The sequence below is a fragment of the Phyllostomus discolor genome, chromosome 5 (assembly GCF_004126475.2).
Source record: "Phyllostomus discolor isolate MPI-MPIP mPhyDis1 chromosome 5, mPhyDis1.pri.v3, whole genome shotgun sequence".
Lineage (NCBI taxonomy): Eukaryota > Metazoa > Chordata > Mammalia > Chiroptera > Phyllostomidae > Phyllostomus > Phyllostomus discolor.
In genome coordinates this window covers 133,978,392-134,002,801 of record NC_040907.2, presented here as the reverse complement: position 1 = coordinate 134,002,801, position 24,410 = coordinate 133,978,392, and the positions used below count along the sequence as shown (strand labels likewise).

The following is a 24,410-nucleotide window of genomic DNA, read 5'->3' as shown; positions in this document are numbered from 1 at the left end:
AGAATGGGACGTAAATGTAAAGAATGCAACTCATTACCTGAACTTTGGTTCATGCTCAAAAATGCCAACTATTATCATATCAAGTTTCTTCTAGCTCTGGAGTGTTAAGTAAAACCTCAGTTATCAAGCACCCAGATCTCCAGTCTTCTAAGCAATTCAGCTCCCTCTCCCCCAAAAAATAGTCTTCTGAAGAACAAACTGATTTAAGGTCCATTTTAGCACCATTTTACTCACAGAGTAAAGAGAATAATTCAATAATCATTCAACTTATGATGCTCATAAATTATTCTATTAAAATATGACAAAGACAAATTGTTGTAAGACAAGTCAACTAAGAAACCTGTTCAAAATACATGCTCAGAATTAGTAGCAAGACTTAACCTGTGGTCACGGATTTGCACAAAGACACTAACCTGGCTTGCTGGAAGGGAACAACAAAACACTCTGCTCACAGCTGGACTTACCTGCATAAAAGAGAGAAACACTATAAATCTTACTGCTTGCCAGGAATGCATGGGGCGCTACTAAAATTTTCAACATAAGTTGTTTTCATCCCCTCCCCCAAAGGGGTAGAATCTGCTTCACTTTTGTTAGGTGCCAATGTGTAAGTAGCATTTCTTTGGGTCAAATACATCCTGAAATAGCTAGGTTAACATTTTGTAGCATTTGTGAAAATATATTTCTGAACATTTAGGGGTGTTACAAAAAAAGCATTTGGCCACAAATCCAACGATAGGAATGAGGAAAATCTCATAGGCATTTTATAATATAGAAGTCATAGAAGCAGACATACTATTCCTCCAAAATAACATTTTTAGGCAATATTATCATAAGCTAAAGTCCAAATGATTCTGTTTCTCTTCTACTAAATTATACTTGAATAGTCAATAAGTAGTGTAACTGAGCAATGACATTGAACTCCCCGTGTTTCTGTTGCTACCCCTTGGCCACACACAGCCTTCTGTACTTCACTTTTACACTACCTTCCAAACTTTGGAAAGTAATGATCAATGGTCAAGTTTAGAAGAATACTGACCATGATGTTATTGCTTCGTCATTATTTCATTCTTCCAGACTGGAATTAACTGATTAAACCCCCCTCCAACTAAAATGTCCAAGAATGAGCCAGGAACCTTAGAGGAAACTTTGTTTAATTGAAAAGTTTCTGCCCACTCCACCTGCAGAGTAGGATGCAAACGTTATTTACATGGACAAGAAGTTGTGTTTATGTTCTAGCAAACAGAGACTCTCTTAGGCATCTATGAAGTTATTGGAAATGAAATATAATTTCAATTTTTTAAAGAGTGTTTGTAAACAAACTTAGTGTACATTTGGAAAAGCCCAGAGCTTGCCTGAGAACAAACACAGACTATTGGCTATGTATATCTGTGGATAGAGAGGGTATACAAGGGTGAAAACTACTGATAATAGTATCTTTGCAGTGTAGAGAGGATACATAGTTCAGTACAGAATATGCAGCACAGCCTGGTTGGGGGTGGGAGAGCCCCAAACTAGAGAAACCTCAAGTTGAGCATCTGGCTGGGGTCCAACAGCTGAATGAACAGCGCAGGTTGGGGGAAGTTCAAAGTCAAGCAGACTCTTTTGGTCGTCCTAGATCTTCCTAGGGAGGTCTGGGTGCCTTTGTGTATATATCAACCTTCATGCATTTTTCCCCCCAGCAAATGTGTACAGTCAGCTCGAAAGGCACAGCTTGTGTGCTGACGTGCAAAGCCAAGTCAAAACCCTGTGCTTGGCGCTCGCTTCTAACTTTCTGGCTTGTCCAAGTCTAAATATTGACATTGCTCCTCAGTTGAGATGTTTGATACTGCTGAGGATAGAAACGGCGCAGCTAACAGTAGGATCTAATGATATATTTTTACATAGTTGTGCCTTCCTCTCACTTCTTTTTTTGGAGAGGAGGTTGGATTCCCTTGTCTGCACAACCCCCACCCCCATTGTTCCCCCAAAAGCTGAGCACGCAGAGGCAAGGTAAGAGGTTTTGCAAGCCCCTCATGGCAGCTCCTACTGTTGTCACAGCAACTCACAACAGACTCCACAGACACGGGGCCGGGGGATGGGAGCTCCAAACTGTGGGTTGACCGGTCAACTCACAGGGGCTGCGAGCGTCAAAGGGGCAAGCTTATCCCCCCTTTCGGGACCTCCGGCTCCCTGCCACTATCCTTCCAGAGAAAAGAGCCCTCTCGTCGGCGCGGCACCACCCCCTCCCTGGCACAGCCAGCTTGCTAGGGATGCCTGTTGTTCATTTCCTCAGCTCCGAGTTAGGGGTGCGGCTGTGCGGGCGCTCCTAGAAATCTCTCTTCTGTTTGCCTCCGGTGTGAGGGTTCCCGGCCTGTCTGAGAGGCGAGGGCGGCTCCTAAGGAAGCTCGGTCCCACAACTCTCTCTCGGGACGCTGCTTACCGCGTGGCGCGGCCCGGGGCCCCCACATGCCACCCGCTGAGGCCGGGACGGTGGGGGCTCCTCCGCAGTGGCTGCTCCGAGAAGTTTCAAACCATAGCGCACTCACGACACAGAACCTACCCTGAAGCCGAGCGAGACGCGAGCTCTCTCCGCCTTCAAGGGCTGGGGGGAGGGTAGGGGGGTGTCCCCCGCCACTCAGCAGCAGCCACGACTGCGCGCGGTCGCGGGTGTGCGGGGCCCCGGCGTGCGGCGTGCCGCCCGCCGCCCAACTTTGCACAAAGGCAGCATGGCACTGCCTCGCCTGGCGGGCTCGCCCAGCGCCGCGCCCGCTCTTCTCTGTCCGGGGACGGAGGGGTTCGCCTCTTTCCACCCCCCAGCCCTCCTCTTCTCCTCCTGCCCACACCCCACTCCCAGGCGGGCCAGCTCCGCGGAATAGAGCTCCCGGCTCCGAGCTCAGCCGCGCTGGCGGCAGCCGCTCGCACTGTGACGTTAGCAACCTTCACGGCTATTTATATCCACACGATTGGATTTCATTCATGAAACCAGGGCCTGATGTGTCTGTGCGCTGGGGCGCTGGTGGCAAAGGTGCCTCAGCTTTACGCAGACGGGGGCCTGGGCTCAGGGGCGGATTGCCCCGCACAAACATGCGCAGAGCATGGAAGACCCCGGCCCTTCTCCCAAGCCTCTGGGAGGGGCAGGTCACTGCGGATTGTGTCTCCGTTCCCATCTCTAACATCCCACCCATTCCCATACAACTGCTGGCCCTTTGTCCCAGGTTCTGGAAAAGTAAGTTGGGCCACTAACCGGCTGGGCAGCATGGATTTCTTTCCCCTAGCAGCTGACCGGCAGCAGACTCCGAGGGAGGACATTGGCTTTTGTTTCAAAAACGAGCCCAGCTGCTGACTAAGGGCTGCGTTAGCCCAGCCTCCTCCTCCCCTGGGCGGCTGCACGTGCTGGCGGGCTCCCCCCTCTGGGTTACCTTCCTCGGTGACTTGGCTCTTGGGATCCCCGGAGAGGGCTTAAGGACGCACCAGCTGCCCCCGACCGATTTACAACCTCCAACAGATGGCTTAGTGAGGAAGTGAAATTGACCTCTGTCTGCTCATGGGTTGTCAGAATCCTTGCAAATCTATGATAGTCCATCTTCTCACTCTTCCAGGCTGACTGTGACCTCTAAGGACAAGACCAGGGGTATCTTTGCATGCTTCACATGTTGTGCCTACAGAATGTCAGCTACCCTGTCGAGTTCTAAGGGGGTGAGGATGAACACAACCAAACTGGTCTGGGCCCTCAAGGAGCTTTGAGATGGCCTGTGAAAATCACTCCCAGCCTGGAGAGGAACAGTGTTGATACGCTCAGCTCCCTTAAGGGGTTTATTCATTTAATAAACCTTTATTGAGAAGGCTGTGTGTCAAGGGCTGTGGATGCAAAGATGGCAACCATGAGTGCTTAGTTCTCAAGGAGTTCTCAGGTAGTATGTTCTGAGGTACTGAAGTCTGGGAAAAAGGGAATCATATTTTATTGCAAGGGCAATCTCTTTGCCATACCCCCTAAGAAAGAGCACAGAGGCTAAATTCAAAAGGCAAACAAACCTCGCTGTTCCTCAGTTTCTTCCAGGAAACCATCTTTGGTCTTCCAGATGGAATACTTCCTCTCCCTTTCCAGGCTCCCCAGATGAGTTTTAGTCTATTGGGTGTCCCTACCCTTCCGCACTAGTTTATATTTCCTTCAGAGACAAAGGCTTGCCTGATGCTTTCTGAATATCCCAGACTCTCCAGAATATAGTGAAATTCAATGTTTTTAAAAGGAAAGGTATTAAGGGCAACCTGCTGTGTTTAAGCCATCCTTATTGAACTATCTTTGGAAATGGAGTTATCAATCCCTAATCTTTTCGAACTACCCCAGAGGCTAAGAAATAGCGTAGAAACTCAAAAGAAATGGGAATCACATGCATTGCAGCCATCATATGTGGCAATGGGCTAGGAGGTTTAAGACATAGTTTCTCAATCTTCACAACAATTGATGAGGTAGATGCTATTAATATCATAATCATTTTATAGATGAGGCAACTGAGGCAAGCAGAAATAGTTTTTCTGAGATTTTGACATTGCATTTGTACCTGGGCCAGCCTGGGCCAAGGGCTTATTTTATCACTAACCTGTTTTTTGACAACCTATGTTTCTCATTTCTTTAATTTCCTCAGTAATACATTTTAAAAAGTTAAGTTGTATGCTTAAGCAAGGTAGGTGCTAGGACCAGAAAGGCACCTATACAAGACTCTGAGTGGCAGGCAGCCATTCATAAGTTGCCTTCCATCCTCAGGGAGCCATCTGAGAAGGCTCAGATAGGCCTTCCAAAGGGTGCTTTTTTTTAAGGGGTAAAGAACAAATAGTCATCATGAAATTGCCTAGTTGGATGTGTAAATCTGAGGGAAACTGACCAGAAGAATTTCCAGGAAAATTAATTGATGCAAACAGTAATTAAGATATGGGAGAGGAAAAGTCACTATTTTATAAAGTCCTTCCAGACTAGGGCAGTGACCTCAGAATTTGCCATTATTATGCTATGGGTAGCTCCCAAATTTTACACATGAAACCCTGAATCCTGGAAAAGTTGGAGAAACTGCAGCAAGGAGTACAGATTCTATTTTGCCAACAGGAAAGGAGAAAAAAGGAACAATAGCAAGTTGATCTCCAGAATCACTGTCATGAATTTATTCCTGTTCTTTTTATTGCCACAAAATTATCCACACTTGGATAATAAAATACAAGTTTGCTAATACAATCAATGCTGTTTGCTTTTAACACATATATAAAATGGGTATTTAAGCTTAATTAAACCAACACCGTTTATTTAAATACTTTCAGGATTACACTTAACAAAAGTGGGTGTAAAAACTTTTGGCTAATTTTTATAGTAAATATTTACCAACATAATAGGATTAAAAAAAGTCTCTACAATCAAGATAGAGAACTGTTCCATTATGACAAAAGTACTTCATCATGCTACCTCTTTTCATTTGTATGCCCCCACCATGAACCATTCATCTGTTCTCTATCTCCTTTCAAAAAAAAAGTTTTGTCACTTTGAGATTGCTATATTAATGGGAGCATATAATATGTAATATTTTGAGATTGATTTTTTTTACTAAGTAGAATGCCTTTCAGGTTCATCCAGAATGTTGCATGTATGAGTAGTTCACTCCTTTTTATTGCTAAGTAAAATGCTATCATGCCAGAGTATGTTCCACTATTTATTCATTGAAGGATGTCTGAGTAGTTTCCAGTATTTTACTATTACAAACAACACTTCTGTAAACATTTGTGTACAGGTATTTGTGTTAGCATACGTTTTTATTTATTTGGGATGCATGCCCGAGAATGCAATTGCTGGGTCATATGCTAAGAAACTGTCATTTCAGAGTGGCTGTACCATTTTACATTCCCACTAGTAAAGTAGGAGAGATTTAGTTTCTTCACATTCTCACTGGCATTTAGTATTATTGTTATTTTTTTAAACATCAGTTGTTCAATAGTTTCATAGGGACATCTTATTGTGGTTTTAATTTGCATTACTCTAATGGCTAATAATGTTGAAAATCTCACATGGCTTCTTTGCCATCCATATCTCTTTGCTAAAGCATCTGTCTGTTGTGTTTGGCCTATTTCATAATTGGATTGTTTACTTATTTTATACTATTGAGTTCTGAGAGTTTTTAAAGAAGTATATTCTTGGACCATGAGATTTTTCAAATGGCAGATAAATACTACCTCAACTATTTAAAATTCAACCCCTATTGTTCGGCATTTCTACTGCCATCATTTTTACAGAGAATATTCTCAAGTAGTTATGTAAAGCATACTCAAGTACTTACATAAAACTTCTATAGATGGGGTCTTTTTGCTATTATTTTATAAACATGTATCTCAGTGGTGGGCAACCGACACTCAGAGGCCAGTTAACACACAGCAACAGACCCTGGAGGGGGAGTCCTGGCTTCTGCGCAGGCGCAGGCGCAGACACCGCCTCCAGCCGCCCATGAGCCTCAGCAGGGCTATAACGCAATAGAGGCCTGCAGGGAGGGCCTGTCAGTGCAGTGGGCCTTTTTCTCCTTCCATGCTGTCACTGGCTATAAAGAGGGCATTTATTACCTTAGGTGGCAAGTTTCAGGTGTTGCAGAGAGTTTTTACTAGCAGGGTTTGAAGACGTGGAAGAGAGTTAACTCATTCTAATGCCAATTTTTAAGAATAGACGTGTAAGGTAGCAAGACACGAAGAAACAGCCATGGGAGAGGATGCCTGGAGCTAACACGGTGGCTTTCACAACAGCCAGTAACTTTGCAGTACTTTACAGACGAAGTGGCTGGTGACATCGTCGAGACAATGACTCACATTTTTGGGTTTTCTGGCTTTTCAAGAAACACGTCTGCATTCAAGAACAGAATAGGCCTCTGGACCCTAGACTTAAGCAGCAGTTTAGTGTGGACTTCTTGTACAGATCGTCTTGCATTCCAGCTTCTCAGAACTGGGGCTCTGGCTCCCACTACCAGGCGATATAGAGTGTGGGCCCAAAAGGCCAGCTGCAGCTCCAGCTAATGACAGAAAGGTAAGACTGACCCGGTTCTGGGGTCCTTCCTTATGCTAAATGGTAAAGGTCAAGAAGAAAATGACCTGAGCCTCCAAGGACCTCTGTTTCTCCTGAAACACCTTCTTGTATTCAGGAACTGTAGTACTTCTGCCAGAGTAGGTGCTTCTCTCAGCTGTCAGACTACTGCGTGGCTAGTCAATGCTCTGGCATTGCGTCCGTGCCCCTGCCTCAGCTTTCATGTGGTTGAAAGCAACAACGTGGATAACCTACCACTATGATTCTTTTGTTCCTCCTTGGTGTTCCAAGCACAGGCGGGCTTTGCATGAATCTGTGCTAATAGGTCTTTTACTTGGGAAAGTCTGAAAACCCTTCAGCCCAATGGCTTTAGCCACGTGGGATTTTGATTACTTGGGAATTTACCTCAGGTGTTACTCAAGACAGCTCTTGAGATCTTTGAAGCTCCTACTTTCTGTCCACTGTTCTGGGGTAATCTGAGTTATTCTTGGCTGGGGGGGATCAACTGAAAGAGATGTTCTCTACCTAAAAACTACACGTGGAAATGAACTCCCAGTCTTGGGTGTTTAGTCCAGTTATCAGTCAGTCCTGATGTAGTTTCTAGGAGAATCTTCTTTTAAAGCTTTAAAAATATTTAAAAGAATTTATCTTAAAATACTTTTAAGAGTGCATATATGTGTTCATAGATGAATACATGAAGACTCAAGCTAATTTGATGGACCAATCCTGAAATTTCCTTAATTATCCACTTAAAGATAGACGCATTAAATACTGTGTGCTCTTTAGTTGTCAGTTCGATGAAGGCAAAAGTGCTTTTTATTTACATTGGAGTTCCTATTTTACTGGGCACCAGTGGATATAGTCTGTGATCTGGAAGTCAACAAAAAGGTATCCTTTTCTTATACCATGTTAAATGTATTTTTGCAGGTTTGCATAAAATCCTTTCTGTATGAATCCACTCATTAGGTTTTCTGTTGGGCATGGGGCAAGTTTGACAAAAATGCGATTATGCAACCTCCACAATTCTAATTACATTCTTCTTCCTGTCAAAATCTCCCTTACCAAGATGGTCATGTTCCACTGGTCTAGCTCAGCATGTGTAAGAGTGTAGCCAACAGCTTTTATGGTCATCTGTCTGGCTTTGTTTAGTATGGCATTGCTAATTGGAAAACACGTATGTCACACCTCTAGAAAGAAGAAAAACAGTCTAATGCACAATGTGTATCTTTGATTTTTTTTAGAGTAAAAATATGATTCTGTACTGGAAAAAATCTTCATGTGAAAGGGATATTTGTTTCAGGAATAAGCGACATTCCTAATATTTGCAAAAGGTGTTAATGCTAGATTTCAACCTTACCTAATTAAAAATAAATGAAAAGATTTATGAGTTATAGCATGTTTAAGACGATCTTGCTTGACCAACTGTTTCATACAAAAAATACAAAACTGTGTTTCTCTTCATTAAACAAGTGAAAAAATCCCCAAACACATATTAAGGAAGCACCGCATAGTCAAAAGCACAGAAAAATGAAATTGTACTGCTTTGGCTGTCCCACTAACTAGCCACGTAGTTCTGTGTTAGTTCTTTAATCCATAGCAACTCCATATAGGAAACCAAGACAAGAATAATAACTTCCTGAAAAGTTGTTAAGCAGGCTAAATGAAATAATGTTTGTGGGAAAATGTCTTGTAAAATGTGAAGTTCTGTACACTCAGGTAAATGTAAAAATGGACTCGTAAATTACGAGGCCATTTAAAAACAATGTGCAGCACAAGGTATCATTTCATTTGAGAGTACCAAAGATCAATCACACAGGAGCTATATCATTTCCACCACTCATCCCCAAATGCTGACTGTAAGCATTATACATAATAGCCACCATCAAATTCTCTCTATAAAATAGAAAGTATAGTATTTGAAATTTCTGCTCTGCCAATGACTTGCAATTGCTGCTTTTTCTTCCATCTATAGAAGTGAGCTAAATGACATGCAGAAACTAGAAAAATATATGGATTGCGCACTCACAGACATACACACAGCCCATTTAAGAAAAATAATTCCACCCAGGTTCATATCACATTGTTCTGTTTACCAGACTTCTCTAGTATACATCTTTATGACATACTTGGGAGTTATTTTCTCAAATATGCAAGATGGGGAAATGAAGTTTCCTCAAGGGTGACTTGCTCCATGTAAGCAGAGGGGAAACCAGAATCCTACTTAACCCAGACTTCTAACCTTGATCTTCTGATCATGTGGAAGGCAATATTCTGAAGTAAATTAGTGCATAGTACACTAACTTATGTGTAGGTACCGCTTTAAAAGGACACAATCTCTTGAGAAAACCAGTGACCTGGATGGACACATCACCAGTCAGTCCCCAGAAAAAAGCTGAGTTGTGAGGCTTCTCCTGAATTGGCATCGCTCCTCCTTTTGTAATGGCTCCTCGTGTAAAAGCACAGAGGACCTGACTCAGGTCCTGTAACACAATGCACACAACGGCAGTCTCTCCCTAGCTCTGTAAATATTTATATTTACTTTAATATTTCATGTGACCTCTATTTTACCACTTGGTAAACTCCCCTTTGTGGACAAGTAGTTAACTGCATTGCAAGTAAAAGACATAAGCAGTTAAACATGTCAAATCGATATTGAGGGAGCATAATCCCTTAGCTTGTAAACATAAACTGATGACTCCTAGGGCCAGCACAAAGCCTCACTTGCCATCACAGCATCAGTTTTAGAGGAAACTGAAGTTTTGGTAGAAGGCATGGAAGTGTTATTGTGTTTTCATCCCCACAGTGCCTCGAACAGTGAGAAAGCCCATGGTAGATGGTTTTTAATAATGGAAAATGATAAAGCTTTTATAATACAACTTAATTATAACTTCCTCTGGTCTATATATAGGCCATCTATGTGGCAATTTGAAGGGAAAACTATGATTCATGTTTTTATTTGTTCTTCTATAATCATTGCCAGCATTACTTAGATCACCCATGAAAAGACAGTTGAGATTATGAAAATGTTTTGCAAAGAACAAAGTGTAATAAACAGGTAAGGTGCTTAGTGTGCATGAATAATAGCAGTAAACATCAAGATCACCACCTGACTGTTTAATCTCTAATTATACCAGTTAATATTTTAGCAAGCTCCCACATATGTTGGGCAGGGTGCTAAATGCTTTCACGCTCACATTAACTCTTTGAAATGAGTCAATGAGGAAGGGACCACTATCACTCCTATTTTATGGATGAGGAAACCGAGGGCCAGAAAGGTCAAGTCACTTGCTAGAGCTCAAATACCTATTTAAATATTATTCATCGTAAGGAAGGAACTCCTCATAGGGGAAAAAACTACTTTCATATAATTAGCACTTCATATCTACCATTCCTTACTCATTCAGTTCAAGTAATACTGATTACAACACACAATAGCACATTGAGTAATAAGAACACTAATGGGCTAGAGCTCCTCTTAAATTCTGATATCAAACTCAGTTAAGTTACTTTAATACTTTATATTACAGAAACCTCAGGTAGGCTAAAGGTCAAAGAGGGTTGAAGAGAGTTCATCTCCATGACATGACAACATCAGGACTGGCAGGGTCCTTGACAAGCCAGCTGACACCTGAGAGTCATTTGTCTGTGAGTGATGTCACTTCACCACCACCATGTCACATAAAACTAAACATGGAAAAATATACAAGGCAATCTCTAATTCATTCATTAATAATTCCTTAAGAAACTAAATCATTGCTCCACTTCCTTATGAAACAAGTGGGATACTACACTTGTTTTACCTTGTGCCAGCAATGTCAGGTTGATGAGATAATATGGGAAGGTTATGCAGGAAGAATGCAGCCCATCTTAACAGATGATGTGATTACGAAGTTTGATTTAAATGCATGGGCAGTATGGGTTAAGGCAGGGACTTAGGCTCCTAGTAAGTATATCATTGCCAATTACTCAAGGAAAGAATATCTCCTAATGTTTAAATACTCACATTTATCTAGAGAAGGATTAAGCTAAACACGTAAAAACCCATTAGTTCAAAAGAGATGCTTCTTATTAATTCTTGGCCAACCCAGAGTCCTTGTCGAAGACCCTGGGTCCCTTACTCCTTTTTCTAAGTTACATGGCACCTGAAGGGACAATGATATTTGTGTGAAATGGTTACTAAGTGTGGCACTCACAGGAAACAAAAAGAAATACTTAAGTGACTTTTTTCTTAGCAGTTTTCAGTATTCCAATTGCAACAAATTGTTTTTGAGTAGTAAAGGTGATATAACATTCACTGCGACTATAAATAGTTCTTCCACTTCTATAAAAATGAGCCTGTCACAACTGTTGATCTTATAAGCATTACTGCTTGTATTGTGTGATTATTGCTGGGCTTGATGTTTCTTCTGAATAACACATCTGAAGTGGCTAATGGATAAAAAAAAAAGCATATCTATCCTGAACAATAGTTTATAAATAGAAGCACATAGTCACACAAAGACAGTCCTGTATTCTCACATACTATATAGCAACTGAGATCCTGGGAAATGCCAACGTGCCTTCTGAAGGATATAAGAAACATTAACATATCCAGTGTAGTGTAAGCTTTAAATTTATTTTAACTTATTGTGACTGTATTAATTAAAAAGGTGAACTTAGATAACTCTATAATTTAAAACACAAACACCAGTTTACCATTTTTTTTTTTTTTGGAATTGGTGTTTCTCAGCGCTGCCAAATACAGCAAACAACAGTGCAGATGGCCTGCTTGTGAGTCTAGACCACGGCTCGAGAGTCGTTAGGTGGTGAGAACTCAAGCCTGACTGTTACCATCTCCTTGTGGGAGAATTTCCTTGGGTGAATCAAATCGCTCCTCTAGAGGCTGTTTCCTCATCTGTGAAATGAAAGAGCTCACATTGGCATAAAAGTGTTTATTTCAGTTCAGAGTTCCAGAGCAATTACGTTTTTCATGTTGAAATTGTTTTAAAAAGGCCAAAGATACAGCGGCCTCAAAAAGTGCCGCACCACACTTGTGGTATTATGGAAGATTCAAAAAACATATTCAACAAGCATTGAATGACTCACTTCCATATCCTTATGACTGAATAGAGCTGAGTTTCTTTAATTACTCGTGGATGGCTGTCATGTGGCTTGGGGTTAGGGCTGCTGGATAAAATATGGAACACCTAATTACATTCAAATGTCCCATGTAATATTTAGGACATACTTATATTAAAAATTATTCGTTGTTTTCCTGAAATTCAAATGTAACTCGGTACCCTATATTTTTATTTGCTAAATCTGGCAACCTGGTTGGAAAGGGTGAGGAGAGGGGAGAAAAACTGGATGAAAGGCAAGTAGATGAGCATTTTTGGAATGACTGAATAGTGAATTAGACTGTAAATAGAAAGATGAAATACATTAGACAAGTAGCATTTCCCAAAGTGTATTCTATTGGACCAGCCCTGTGTGAAACTCTGTGAATAATGGAGAATAGTCCTTTACTTATATTCAAATGGTCAAGTAAGTTTTGGGAATACTTTATATGGAATTGTCTTCTTGAATGAAGTTATACTTCTTATTGGAAGACTTCTCAGGGCATTTCTGTGTGAAAGGAGATTATGCCTGTATAAGAGTCTCATTTTGGGCTGCCCAGACTTATTTGACTAAGTAACCTTTCTTCGTGATCAACAATCCAGTGTTCCACTGAACACACTTTGTGAACACCAGAGTAAATAATACAAAAACAGCATACCGATGGGTCAGTCACTGCAAATAGCTTAACACAGAGGCTTCCTTCTGATTGGGCAGACATGTGGGTCATTGTAGTCAATTATTTAAGGAGTAGCTGCCCTGGGCTATCCCAAACCACAGATAATTGCCAGCTATCATTACACAGCACAAATGAATTCACTTAAATTGCCAGTGCAGTATATAGCAGCAATGTTGATTATAAAACACTCTAATTAGTTAGGGTAGCATAGAAGCAGTGCCCCAGTATTAGAAAGCATCTTCTGAGTCTAAATATGTGGTCCATAACTCGTCAGGGACAGATGCTCAAACACATCCAGTATGTGATGCAAAGGGAACAGGAACTCATGTGTGTACTGAGTTTGTTGTCTGAAAAGAACATCACTATTTTGAAAATTAAGTATGTGCTATCATGGTTGATGAAGTATTTTTCATTTAAACACGTTATTAAATTCATAACTTTTTTAGCTGCTGATATTCTTCATGAACAGTAATGAACTATTATCATGTAGGATTCTACAAAAGTTTTACAGCTGGGCCTTATTTCTTAATATGCTGGAGATACCCTTCTGAGTGACTTCAGCTGTTCCCAAACAATTTGGTACAGTGGTGTAACCACCACTAAGTCCTAGGAGTCAGCTCACATTCCTTCCTTCTCCCATCCTTAAAACCAACCTGAATCAAATGCTAATTGATATTGAGAATGCTAAAAGGCAGGCCCAAATGAGTAAGTAAGTGTGGCAGGTGGGGGAGGGAGGAACTCAAGGTTTTGGGATAATTGCAAATTTACTAATCTACTTCTGAATAAATGAAAGAGTATTCTTAATAATTTGCCCACTGATAATAACAATGACAATATTTACCAAATGCTTACTTTATGCCCATAGCTGATCTCTGTTTGGTGCTTTACATGCTTTTTATCTCATTTAACCCACATGGCAACCCCATAAGGTACGGCTGTCCTCTCTGTTGTACGGAGGGGAAAGCTGAGGTATAGGGAGGTTAAGCCGCTTGTGCAGGATTACATTCTTAGAAACAGGAGTTCAAGGACTAACATTCTAAGTCTAAATTTAAACCCAAGTTCATAGTCACCCTACAAAACTGTGGCCAAGTGGAAGGACTCACTGAGAGCAGACACTACTTGTGAGTATAATTCCTGGGCTTTTTCAAAACAGACACAGACCCCGCTGTTAATTGGATTAAAAAGTCAGTAATTAGGTGCTCAGAACATGGGGTTAAAAGACCCAGTACAAGAACAAAAAGACTAACGCTAAATTAAAGGCAGTAAAAAGTCAACACTTTTAAAGGAAGAAGTCACAGGGAACTTTGATTTCATTCTTATAAGCCTGAAAACATTTAGTTTTGAGCACAGTGTGTTACAAAGAATGCTAATGCAGCTGTAACTTTTCTGAAAAATTTTCCAGTATAAAAATGTTAAACTCTTTTTTTTTAGAAACCAAAGTTTCTGAGCCAGCCTCTGGCAAAAGAAGCCAAGAGGTTTTAATTTTAAAAGGGTTTGGGACCCAAATATTGCATAGGTCAGAGGAGCTACTTTTTTCTTCTTTTTGATGAGTAAGCATGTAACAGGATCTATAAGGCAAAGCTTGGAATTAAAGCATTAAGTAGATATGAATTTCCGAATTTTTTTGTCAGAGAACTCTGACAAAATACCCACCATAAACCACTTCTTCAACAGAGAGGACAGAGTAAGAGTTTAAATTTTAAAAAATGACTTCATTTTTACAGTTAATATGGCAATATCATCACTGTGGTAGAGTGTTACTTTGGTGGCCCCCAATGACCCAGCCCTTGCAGTATTCCTGCCCATGGGTGGTCCTTCCATGGAGAGGCTGGCCCTGTGACCTGCTTTAGCCAATAGAATATCATTGAAGAGAAGTCGTACCAGTTCTGGGCCCAAGCTTTGAGAAGGCGTGGCAGCTTCTTTTGTGCACCCTGGAGGAAGCCACCCACTATGTAAGAATTTGGACTACACTGGGACTGCCGTTCTTAAGAACCGTAGCCTAGCCACATAGAAAGGCCCTGTGGATAAGAAGCCAAGCCCCAGAAAATAGCCTCAGCTGAGCTCCCAGCTGACAGGCAGGTGAGTGAAGCCATCATGGAGGTGGATGTACCAGCCCAAGGTGAGCCACCCGAGCTGATGCCGTGTGGGGCAGGTGGGCTGTCCCCACAGATCCTTGCCTAAGTTGCAGAATTTAGAGTAAATAAGTGAAATGATTATTGTTTTAAGCCTCCAAGCTTTGGATTAATTTGCCATATACTGATACATGAACATAATACCAGCTCTGTTTTTTGTTTTGGATGAGGCATTCATTCATTTATTGGTTTTGTAAAATGGTAACAACTTTACCATGTTATAATCTTCCCCTTCCCCCAATTTTGTATTGAAGCACACATTTATTCTTCCAATAAATGTTTACCAAGTACCCCTATTGGCTGCTATGGGGCCCTAGATACCCAAAGAGGAGAAAGAATCTCAGAAGCACTCTCAGCCTCACAGAGGCAGGAATACTCCCACATGGGGTCTGTTTTCTGTGCTAGAATGTTGTGTGCCCAGTGGAACAGCAGCATAGAGAAGGGATTAACTCATTCAGGCCGTGACTAGGGAGGGGGACAGAATCTTCCAGAAAGTGTCCTAGAAGGAACATTACTTGTGTTAAGCCTTGAAGGATGAAAGGAATTCTCCCAGATGGAGAAAGACAGGTATGGAAGAGAGCATTCTGTTCTGAAGGGAGAGCATCAGCACACTTCTGACAGCATGAAAGAATATGATATTTTTGAGTAACTAAAACTAGTTTTGCGTAGCCTTGTACAAGGTGAAATAGCAAGGGTTACCCAGCTGTCCATGCAGATAGAAGCCTTGAATGACATTCTAATGAATTTGGCTTTAGGATAAGGTGAAGCCATCTGAATGATTTAAAAAAAATTGTACTTAAATTAAGTGCAATTTATAGATAGTAAAATGTCTAGTATCTTAAGTTCAATGACTTTTAATTTATGTAAACACCTTCATTAACACCATCTGGACCAAGATGGGGCCAGCATAACACTCATGACAACCTGACAAGGATATCATGAGCATAGACACGCATATCCCTGGACAAAAAATTAGCAAAGGAAATACACTGTTGTCAAATCCAGCAATTTACCAAAGGATCATACATTAAGGCCAAGTAGTCAGGAATGCAAGGTTGGTTTAACATTAAAAAATGAATAATGTAAATCACCATGTTAGTAGAATAGAAAACCATATGATTATCTCAATAGATACAGATAAAGCAATTGATAAAATTTAATACCCATTCATGAATAAAAAAAAAAAAAGCCTTTATCTGAGTATTTAAAGCAAGGGAAAGGCTGTTTAAAATAGAAGACTTCTTTATGAAGCAGTCACAGCCCTTAGTCTTGGAATAGGGAGCTACAGTATGACATTGCCTAGGAAAAGTTTCCAGAGATAGGGGAGAAAGCAAAATCCACAGAAATCCAATTCTACCATTTGAGGAACTAGGCCAAGTGCTGACTGCTACTAAGTGAGCAATAGATTCACTGCAGACCTCTTTAAGAGCTATGCAGACAAGCAAGGACTCTGACAGGGCCCATTAAAAATATGATTGCTGTATATATCACAGGCAGCAGTGATAATGGGTATTACTTACATGTCTCTGGCTGCTTTATGCTGAAACAGAAATGCAACCAGATAAAAAGATGAATAGCTTACGCCCATAGTGATGGCTCATGGCAATGAAGATAACTGGTAGAAACCTGAGCCCTAGTTTTATCTGTCACTACCCAGCTATATGCCCTTGGGAAAGACTGGTTATCCCTCTGGGCCTGTTTCTGTATTTATGAAATAAGTGGGTTAGACTAGAAGGGCCTCACAATGAGTCAGATCTGGGTTTCAGTCCTGGCTCTAGCCTTTAACATCTGTGTGACCTATGCCTCACTCTCTACATGTATATAATGGAAAGAAACCTCAAAGTATTTCTCTGAGATTGAATAGGATCATGTAAATGGAATGCTTAATACATTCACTATGCATATTGAACACTCAGTAAAGGAAGATATTATTCATGTTGTTAAGAATTAGCTATAAGGCTCTAAAATGCTGTAACGACTGGAAATACTAATTTGTTCTGACATGGAGATGTTGTGGACAGCTTTGAAATTCTGCATAGCCTGCCTGTCATCACAGGTGGTACTGTAAGAGGCTTGACAATTTTAGCAGGAAGGAAAACAGAAGGGTAGATAATTCTTCATGATTTAATCTTGGTAATGTACCAATGATTTCATTACCATGTGCAAAAAACTATGATGACATTTCTTATACTCTGATAAGTACTAAGTGAAAATTTTAATTAAATGATGTATCCATAGAATTTCCATAGAATGTAATTAATGTGACAACCAGAACCCCCTATTGATTACACTGGTAAATTTAATCAAATAGTATGTTTATCTAAGTAATCCAACAGAGTCTGACATCCACAGCCAGACATGTGGTTTCTGCCAGTTGTAAATAAGCTGCTCACACGCACAAAGGATCCCCTTAGAGAACCAGAAACTTAATCGTCTGCATTTGCAACATAACACGTTGTATCAAATAAATGACTGCTTTTTTCCAAAGTAATATTTATAGTATCTGAGACTTTGAACTATTTGGTTGGACCAAATGTTTAAACTGGGAGTACTCATGAGAGAGGTTTAGATTATTTTACCTTTTATATCATGCCCCCACCATCTGACGCTTTCTTATTTACTTGTGATCATAGCCTAAGTCATGAAGAACTTGTAATAAACTACAGTTGGATTGCATTTTTGGTGGCTTTTTAGGAAGCATTGCAGGTTGGCTACCCCCATTGGCACCGTGACTGCCACTCCATTGCTTACCACCACAAACACCTACGAACTTGTCACTACCACTTTAGAAAGATGCCTTGTTGCGATCACGTGGCGAGAGCAGGATGGTGGAGTCTTTCCCAGACTTCATTCTATTTCTCTTCCTTGTCTATTTATTGACTCAGGGTCGGGTTTGTGAGTAGGGGAGTCATAACTCTTCTCTGTACTCAAATAGTCAAGTGCACCTTTACTTAGGCCCTCTTTTGTTCTGCCACTCAACCAATCAATGGAAGAGGGGTGGGGTGGCCCTCATGCTCAGAGGGCCTAGGGGCTGGATTCCCATATTACTTCAGCTGGGCCTCCACTGATGTTCAAAAGAGACTGTGGCTGCATGCAAACTACACTCAAAACGGAGAGCCCGCACCAACATGATTTGGGGCATGTAGAAAACCACGTGTCCAATGAAAAGTATAGCAGTGAGGCAAAAGTCAGCACAGAACTGTGTGGCAGTTTTAAAATAGAACAATTAGGGGAGTGGAAGCCCAATCTAGAATAAAAGCACAGTCTAGAAAGGCACTGGAAAGAAAGTGCATTTCCGGCAGGCAGTGTGACTTTGGAGCTGGACCTCTTGCGTTAGAAACCTGGCTCCACTGCTCCCTAGCTGTGTGATTCTGGATGCTTTATTTAACCTCCGCGGGACTCTGCTTCTTCCTCGCTAGAAAGGAGACCTGTGCATTGAGCACATTGACTGGCACATAATAATAGCACCCTTCTGCATATATTGCATCAACTTGTAAGTAGTCTGCCTTGTATAATAAAATCAATGCAAAGATGTAGTACATACAGCTTCACTAGAATGTCCTGTAGATTTAGACTCAGAATGAACAGGTCTTGTCTGGGAAGGATTTTGGCAATTCTCAAGCTACGTGATCTGGGAAGCCCTCCAGGCTCTCTGATTCTTAGAAATGTCCCGGATGGGCTTAACTACAGTCACCTAGGATCAGCTCTGCTGTGTGTGGAGGGACTTTTACAAGCCTGATAGGTTATTGTTCTATTGGTATGTTCTTGCAATGCTATTAATGGAATGATTATTTATAATTCTTTTTAAAGAAATTGACTATTTTTCTGCCTCTTCAGATTCATTAGGACTGGTATAAGTGCAAACTTTCAAAATGAGCCACATGATCAAAAATGCCTGCTGATTATAAAGCTTATATGTAGTTCTTTGTTAGAACCGACATTAAAATCACTTGGTTATCTGTGACTTCCAATATAAATCTTCCCAACAAAAAAAAAGAGTCTTTTTCTACAAATGATATATCACAATATACACAACAGTTATAGTTCCTTTTAAATATAAGCCCACAGAAACGGCAGGAGAAAGGAACAACAGGTCTAACAGTAGCCGTGTTTCAGGCTCATCTCCACCTGCAAACACAAAGCAAAGTTAGGAGTCCAAATTGGCTCTTATACCTATTCTTTCTATAAACATTTTTTTTTTGTCTTTTAGGGGAAATTTCCACACCTTCAGGAAGAAACAAATTATGTAGTGTCTTTTTCTTCCTCTCGTAAACTGTCTCGTGTAAATGTCTAGGTGTTTTTCAAGCAGTCATAATTTTCTGTTTTCTTCTAAAGTACTTTTCTACTTGACAAGTACTTAGAAGCTTATCTATCCTTTGATAAAGCCTTAAGATTATTTAATGCAGCCCTGGAAATAACAGTGAGCTTAGTCCTATCTGGGAAAATAGAAATAAATTCTAGTTTAAAAAATCCAGTTGTAACAGTTTGTCCCCTTGCTGGATTGGTCCTGGCTTCATAAACATTAACCTGTGGACTGACAATACTGATTCTGTTACTTTAACTCTTTAAAGCAATGCCACTTAAAAGAGGCACCATTATTAATATACTTAATCAAATATGTCACTCCTAATCTAAAGTTAGGCCATCATAAATGATATCTGATCATATTGTTAGGACTGAAAGTCCCTTTTCTAACGTCGCAATAAAGCCTTGACTGTAACACAGATCACAGCTACAGGTGTGACGGCAGAATTCCTCAGGAAGTATTGCAAATATGTATAATGTCCAGCCAAAGCCACCTGCATAAACAAGCAATCACATGGACAGACCACACCATTTGGTTTGACCAAAAGTTATGGCAGGAATGCTTTCAGAGCCACTCGTTGCTCTACAGGTAGAGATATTATTACCCTCTGCCTTATACAGAAAACCCAAATGGCTCAGTAAATGTTGACTGCATTATAATTCTGACATCATTAATCTTTTCCTTTATATACTTGTGATTCGTATCTTGCTCCTAATTTCACAAGATACAAATGAATAAAGAAGTTTAATCAGCAAATAACCTGAATACAATGAAAGAGGTCCTGGAAGATAAATTCACAGGTATTATAAGAGGCTTTTAGAGCAGCCTTGCAAAAAAGGCTCTTTTGAAAGTTGCACCCTATGCATAAAAATGTCAGTGAGCAGAATAAAATATTTAAATAGAAACATTAACTAAAATTCAAGACCTCAGCATTAGAAAAACTCACACTCAGGCTCTCTTTTCCTGTTTAGGAAGCTGTCTGTGGTTTGTCATCACCTTTTAAATATAAAGTTATATATTCTGTTGGACCAGAACAAGGTTTTTGGACCTGTGAGCCTTCCAAAGAAATCCAACACATTTATAAAAGGAGCAAAGATTTTTATGTTACATTGCTACCAAAGATGACAACTAGTTGAGTATATTCCTGTGTCATCCTTCCCTGAAAATTGCAATTTAATATCACTTTCTTAATTACAAGCTCCCTGCAGTAGTTTCTTTGTTCCTCATGTCACCAAATATAGCTTCTAATATAATGAGTATCTTACACATAGGTAACTCTGGAATGAATAAGTGAATGAATTAATATACATTCAGTAATGCTATGGTTTTTTTCCCTAACCAACTAAAGGAAAAAACACATTGATTTCTTTGCTTTTACACTACTGTCTTACATCATTTTCTACTTCAAAATGCATGACAAATGAAGGAAAATAACCAACTAGGGTGTGTGTATGTGTGTGTATTAAGTGATATACACAAGCATAAAATATAATCTGCATATAATGTTCTTTTCTTTCAGTTTCCGTAAAAATATACTTCATCCAACGTCCCTTTCTAGCATTTAGTGACTTTGATAGTTTGGTACTCAGAAATACACAGACCACTGCCAACTTGCTTACAGAAGACCTGTGAGAAATGGTGAAGGGACTGAGGTTAATGCCAGAAAGGACACAAGACAGACAGGAAATCCTTTCCTGTGTTTTGGGTCATCACTGCCCTCTAGGGGACACATGGAAAATGAGCAAAGTCCCTCAAACTTCAAGAAATTTGAGAAGACTCTGGAAAATTATCTGGTCTATCCAATTTTTATTAAGGAAGGCAATTAGAAACTAATTAAAATTACTTCAAAGACAGCTGTATAATCCTAAAAAATCTTTACATTGCATACTTTTCTGGAGTCACCTAATTTAGAGTCACTCTCAGAAGATAAAAGTCTTTGTCTATCCTAATTTTTTTAACATGTGATTTCTTGTCCTGTTGAGGAACAGCTGCTTACTATGACTAATATGTTAGTCACTGTTTATACTTTACTCTTGTAGCTTTCAATCCTCCAGAAACCCCAGCTTCTTCAGCGTTTCTTAATAAAGTTAATTTGTACAGAGGAAAATATGCAAACATTTCCAAAGTTGCCAAATTGTTACTTATTTCTGAAAAAAGAAGCATCACTAATTCGAAGTGGAGAGGAAAGATCAACTTGTGACTTTTATGAGGTAGATCCAATTTAAACCGCCCTCAGGTCATTCAGTCTTTTCTTACACAAAGTGTGGAAACTGTGTGGTAATATTCTTGTAATTGTACTTTACAGGCAGAGATTGATTTGCTCTTTCATTTCTAAGTCTGAAAGGAGAATTTAAATCACTAATACTAAAATAAAGTTTTTGGAAGTAACTATTTTGCTTTAAGAAAAAAATCCATGACTTTAGGGTGATATTGTAGAAAAGTTACTCACAGAGCCTGGGACATTCAGTAGGTGTTCAGTAAATATTTGCAAAAGAATTAATTGGTATGCTTTTTCTAAGTAGTGTATTATTTACTTTCATTTTGGTATCTCAAGTACCTCAAACTATTGTATTTGGTACACAATAGGTTCCCAATAATTAATAGTTGAATGAATGAATGGTCATAGATTTTTTTTTGAAGTGTCTCTTGAGTGTTTTTTAATTACCTTAATTCTTATGGTATATCAGTAACAGTAGAATAAAGTCTCAATGCTAAACAAGGCAAGTGTGTTATGAGATGCAGTGTTGATGGTAGTCTCTAAACAACTGCCCTAGAATTCCTTTTCAGCTAAACTCGGGACATCCAATAGGTCATGGGCCTGCCCTGTTGGCAATGTTACTGTCCCAAAATTTGAAGAAGTAAATGGAGGAACTGATAGTGCAAAAAAAAAAAGTCAAATTGTAACAAGGGGGACCTGGTTGACCATGCAGAAGTAATAGGAATTTTATAGGACAATAAAAATATAGTTTTAAGAAATGTGATGGGATGGGGGTCTGAAAAATATAAGGCAAATTTGTGAGAGCAGATTAGCAAGAGAACACCAATGGGGAAATGCCTTGGAGACACTGAGAAGTTTGCAAAATTTCTAAACATCCAAACCTTTTAGTATCAGTTTTCTCTGGTATTGGGATTATGAGTAATTTCTTTTAAACTTTATCTCTCTGTATTTTTAACTTCCCTATAAAGTGGTTTTCAGATGCTCAAAGCAATTCTGATTATATTATAATCTAAAAAATTAAACAACAGTTACCTTAAAACAAGCAATTTCTACCACATAGTTGCACATAGTTCTGATAAAGAGAAAGAAAGTGGAAATGATAAAGAGGAACCCACTGTGGTGTTTTTTATATAATCTTTTTTTCTAGTTTCTCTGCATCTCTGCTTCAAATAATCCATGTAGTGCTTCATTCATTGAGAGTATGTGTGCTGAGTGACTTCTGTGTAGCAGCTCTGTTTCAGGCACTGGGACACTGCACCAGGTGAGCAAGACAGAGTCCTCGTTATGAGAGGGCTGATGTCGCAGGGGAGAAAGAAAGTTCACAGTTAAAGCATATCTTTAATTCCAGGCAGTGATAGTGCTTTCAAGAAAAATAAGGCAGGGAGAGAGAAGAACGAGCAACGTGGTGCGGCTGCTTCAGACAGGTGGTCTCAAAGTCCTCTTTGAGAAGGCAGCAACTTTTAATCAGAGGCTTCAAAGCCATAAATTGGCCTCAGGACAGGGGCAGATGAAGAGCTGTCCAGGCAAGAAAAGAACAAATATAAAGAAAGAACCCCAAATGATCTGAGACCAATTAAAAAAAATCTCAGGATATACATATTTTTGTTTGTCTGCTTTTTAGGTTCAAAGAGCACTATGATCTAATGAAAGATAAACCTGCAGTTTAGAGATGATGGTAACACTGATGGATGAGAGAGAGAACAGAATTGTAGGGTTTCTGTTTTCTTTGTCTGTGTCAAGGAGACTAACTTTGGAATGGAAGCGATAGACCGCTACTGCTAAGAGGGAAGAGAAGATGAATAAAGGGGGTGTAGATGAAGCCTTTGAGGATTCTGGTTGGTGGGAGTTGTATCCCTGGACATTGAATTTTTCATCACTCAGAAATGATTGCAACCCTGGGCCAAGAGACAGTATTGATTTTTTTATAATTATTTTGAGTATAATCTCAGTTAATTACCAAGATTTATTGAAATGTGAGATTTGGCCATCACCACCTTCTACTTGTTATTTTTAGAAGATCTTCCACCTGAAATTCTCCTGTCCTTCTGGCTTAAATTTCCTTAAGGAGGGTGATGAAGGGAGAGGTGTAGATTATATTATGCTGATGGAAGAAGGGCCAGGTCCTATGAGAAATTGGCCCTGGAGGGAAAAAGGGGGAGCAGAGGGACTCCAGGCCTAGAGACACAGAGGGGTGGGGCCTGGAACCCTTGCCTCTTTTTATTCTGCCAAAGCCCTATCACCTTCCTCTTAAGTTCTTTAATGCTACTCATACTTTTTTAAATCCTTACCCCAGGACATATTTTCATTGCTTATAGAGAGAAAGGAAGGGGAGAGAGAGGGAGAGTCAGAGTAACATCTTTGAGAGAGAAGAAACATTGATCAGTGGTCCTTTTGTATACGCCTTATCCAGGGATCAAACCTGCATCCTGGGTCTGTGCTCTGATTAGGAATCAAACCTGTGACGTTTGCGGTTGGTGGGACAATGCTCCAACCAACAGAGTCACATTGTATAGGGCCCACCTGTACTTTTTCTTCCTCCCTCTTACACCAAACAATTTAAATATGGCTCCACCTGAGCCTCATCAGGAAAACTAGTGCCCACACTAGCCCTGGGTGTAGTGTAGACAATCTTTCTAGAAACCTGGGGAATATCATTCATACCCACAGGAAGAGGATTTGGAAGGGTGTTAAATAGGTGTGGCATATGGACAGACGTGGGAGTGTTTCTCTGTCCAGTTCAGATTTCTAGTGTGGTGTACAAATGAATTTTGTCTCCAGGAATATGTAATTCCTGTTTCAGAATTTTAAAACATGAATATAACCACCAAAATATCAGATTTTGCATGTTTTGATTCTTAAAAATAGCAAGATACCTCTTATATTTTAGACACTCTGCTAAGCTCTAGGAAATGAGTAATATGAGGACCCAGCTAAACCATGCTGAACATCCGTGAGAAATG

At 40.1% G+C, this 24,410-nt stretch overlaps 1 protein-coding gene across 6 annotated transcripts in view; it reads right to left on the bottom strand.

Annotated features, from left to right (window-relative positions):
• Positions 1 to 24,410, bottom strand: part of RHOBTB1 (Rho related BTB domain containing 1) — a 111,687-nt gene that overhangs the window by 58,598 nt on the left and 28,679 nt on the right. Inside the window, exons 1-2 of one of the 6 annotated variants that reach the window (XM_036026916.1) lie at positions 3,224 to 3,316; positions 414 to 464 (exon numbers count right to left, since the gene is read on the bottom strand). The gene's annotated coding sequence lies outside the window, so the exon portion shown is untranslated. Of the gene's footprint in view, positions 1 to 413; positions 465 to 2,419; positions 2,439 to 2,539; positions 2,888 to 3,223; positions 3,317 to 24,410 lie in introns of those variants that run through there. The other 5 variants (XM_036026915.1, XM_036026918.1, XM_036026917.1 and 2 more) reach the window with 5 other exon arrangements.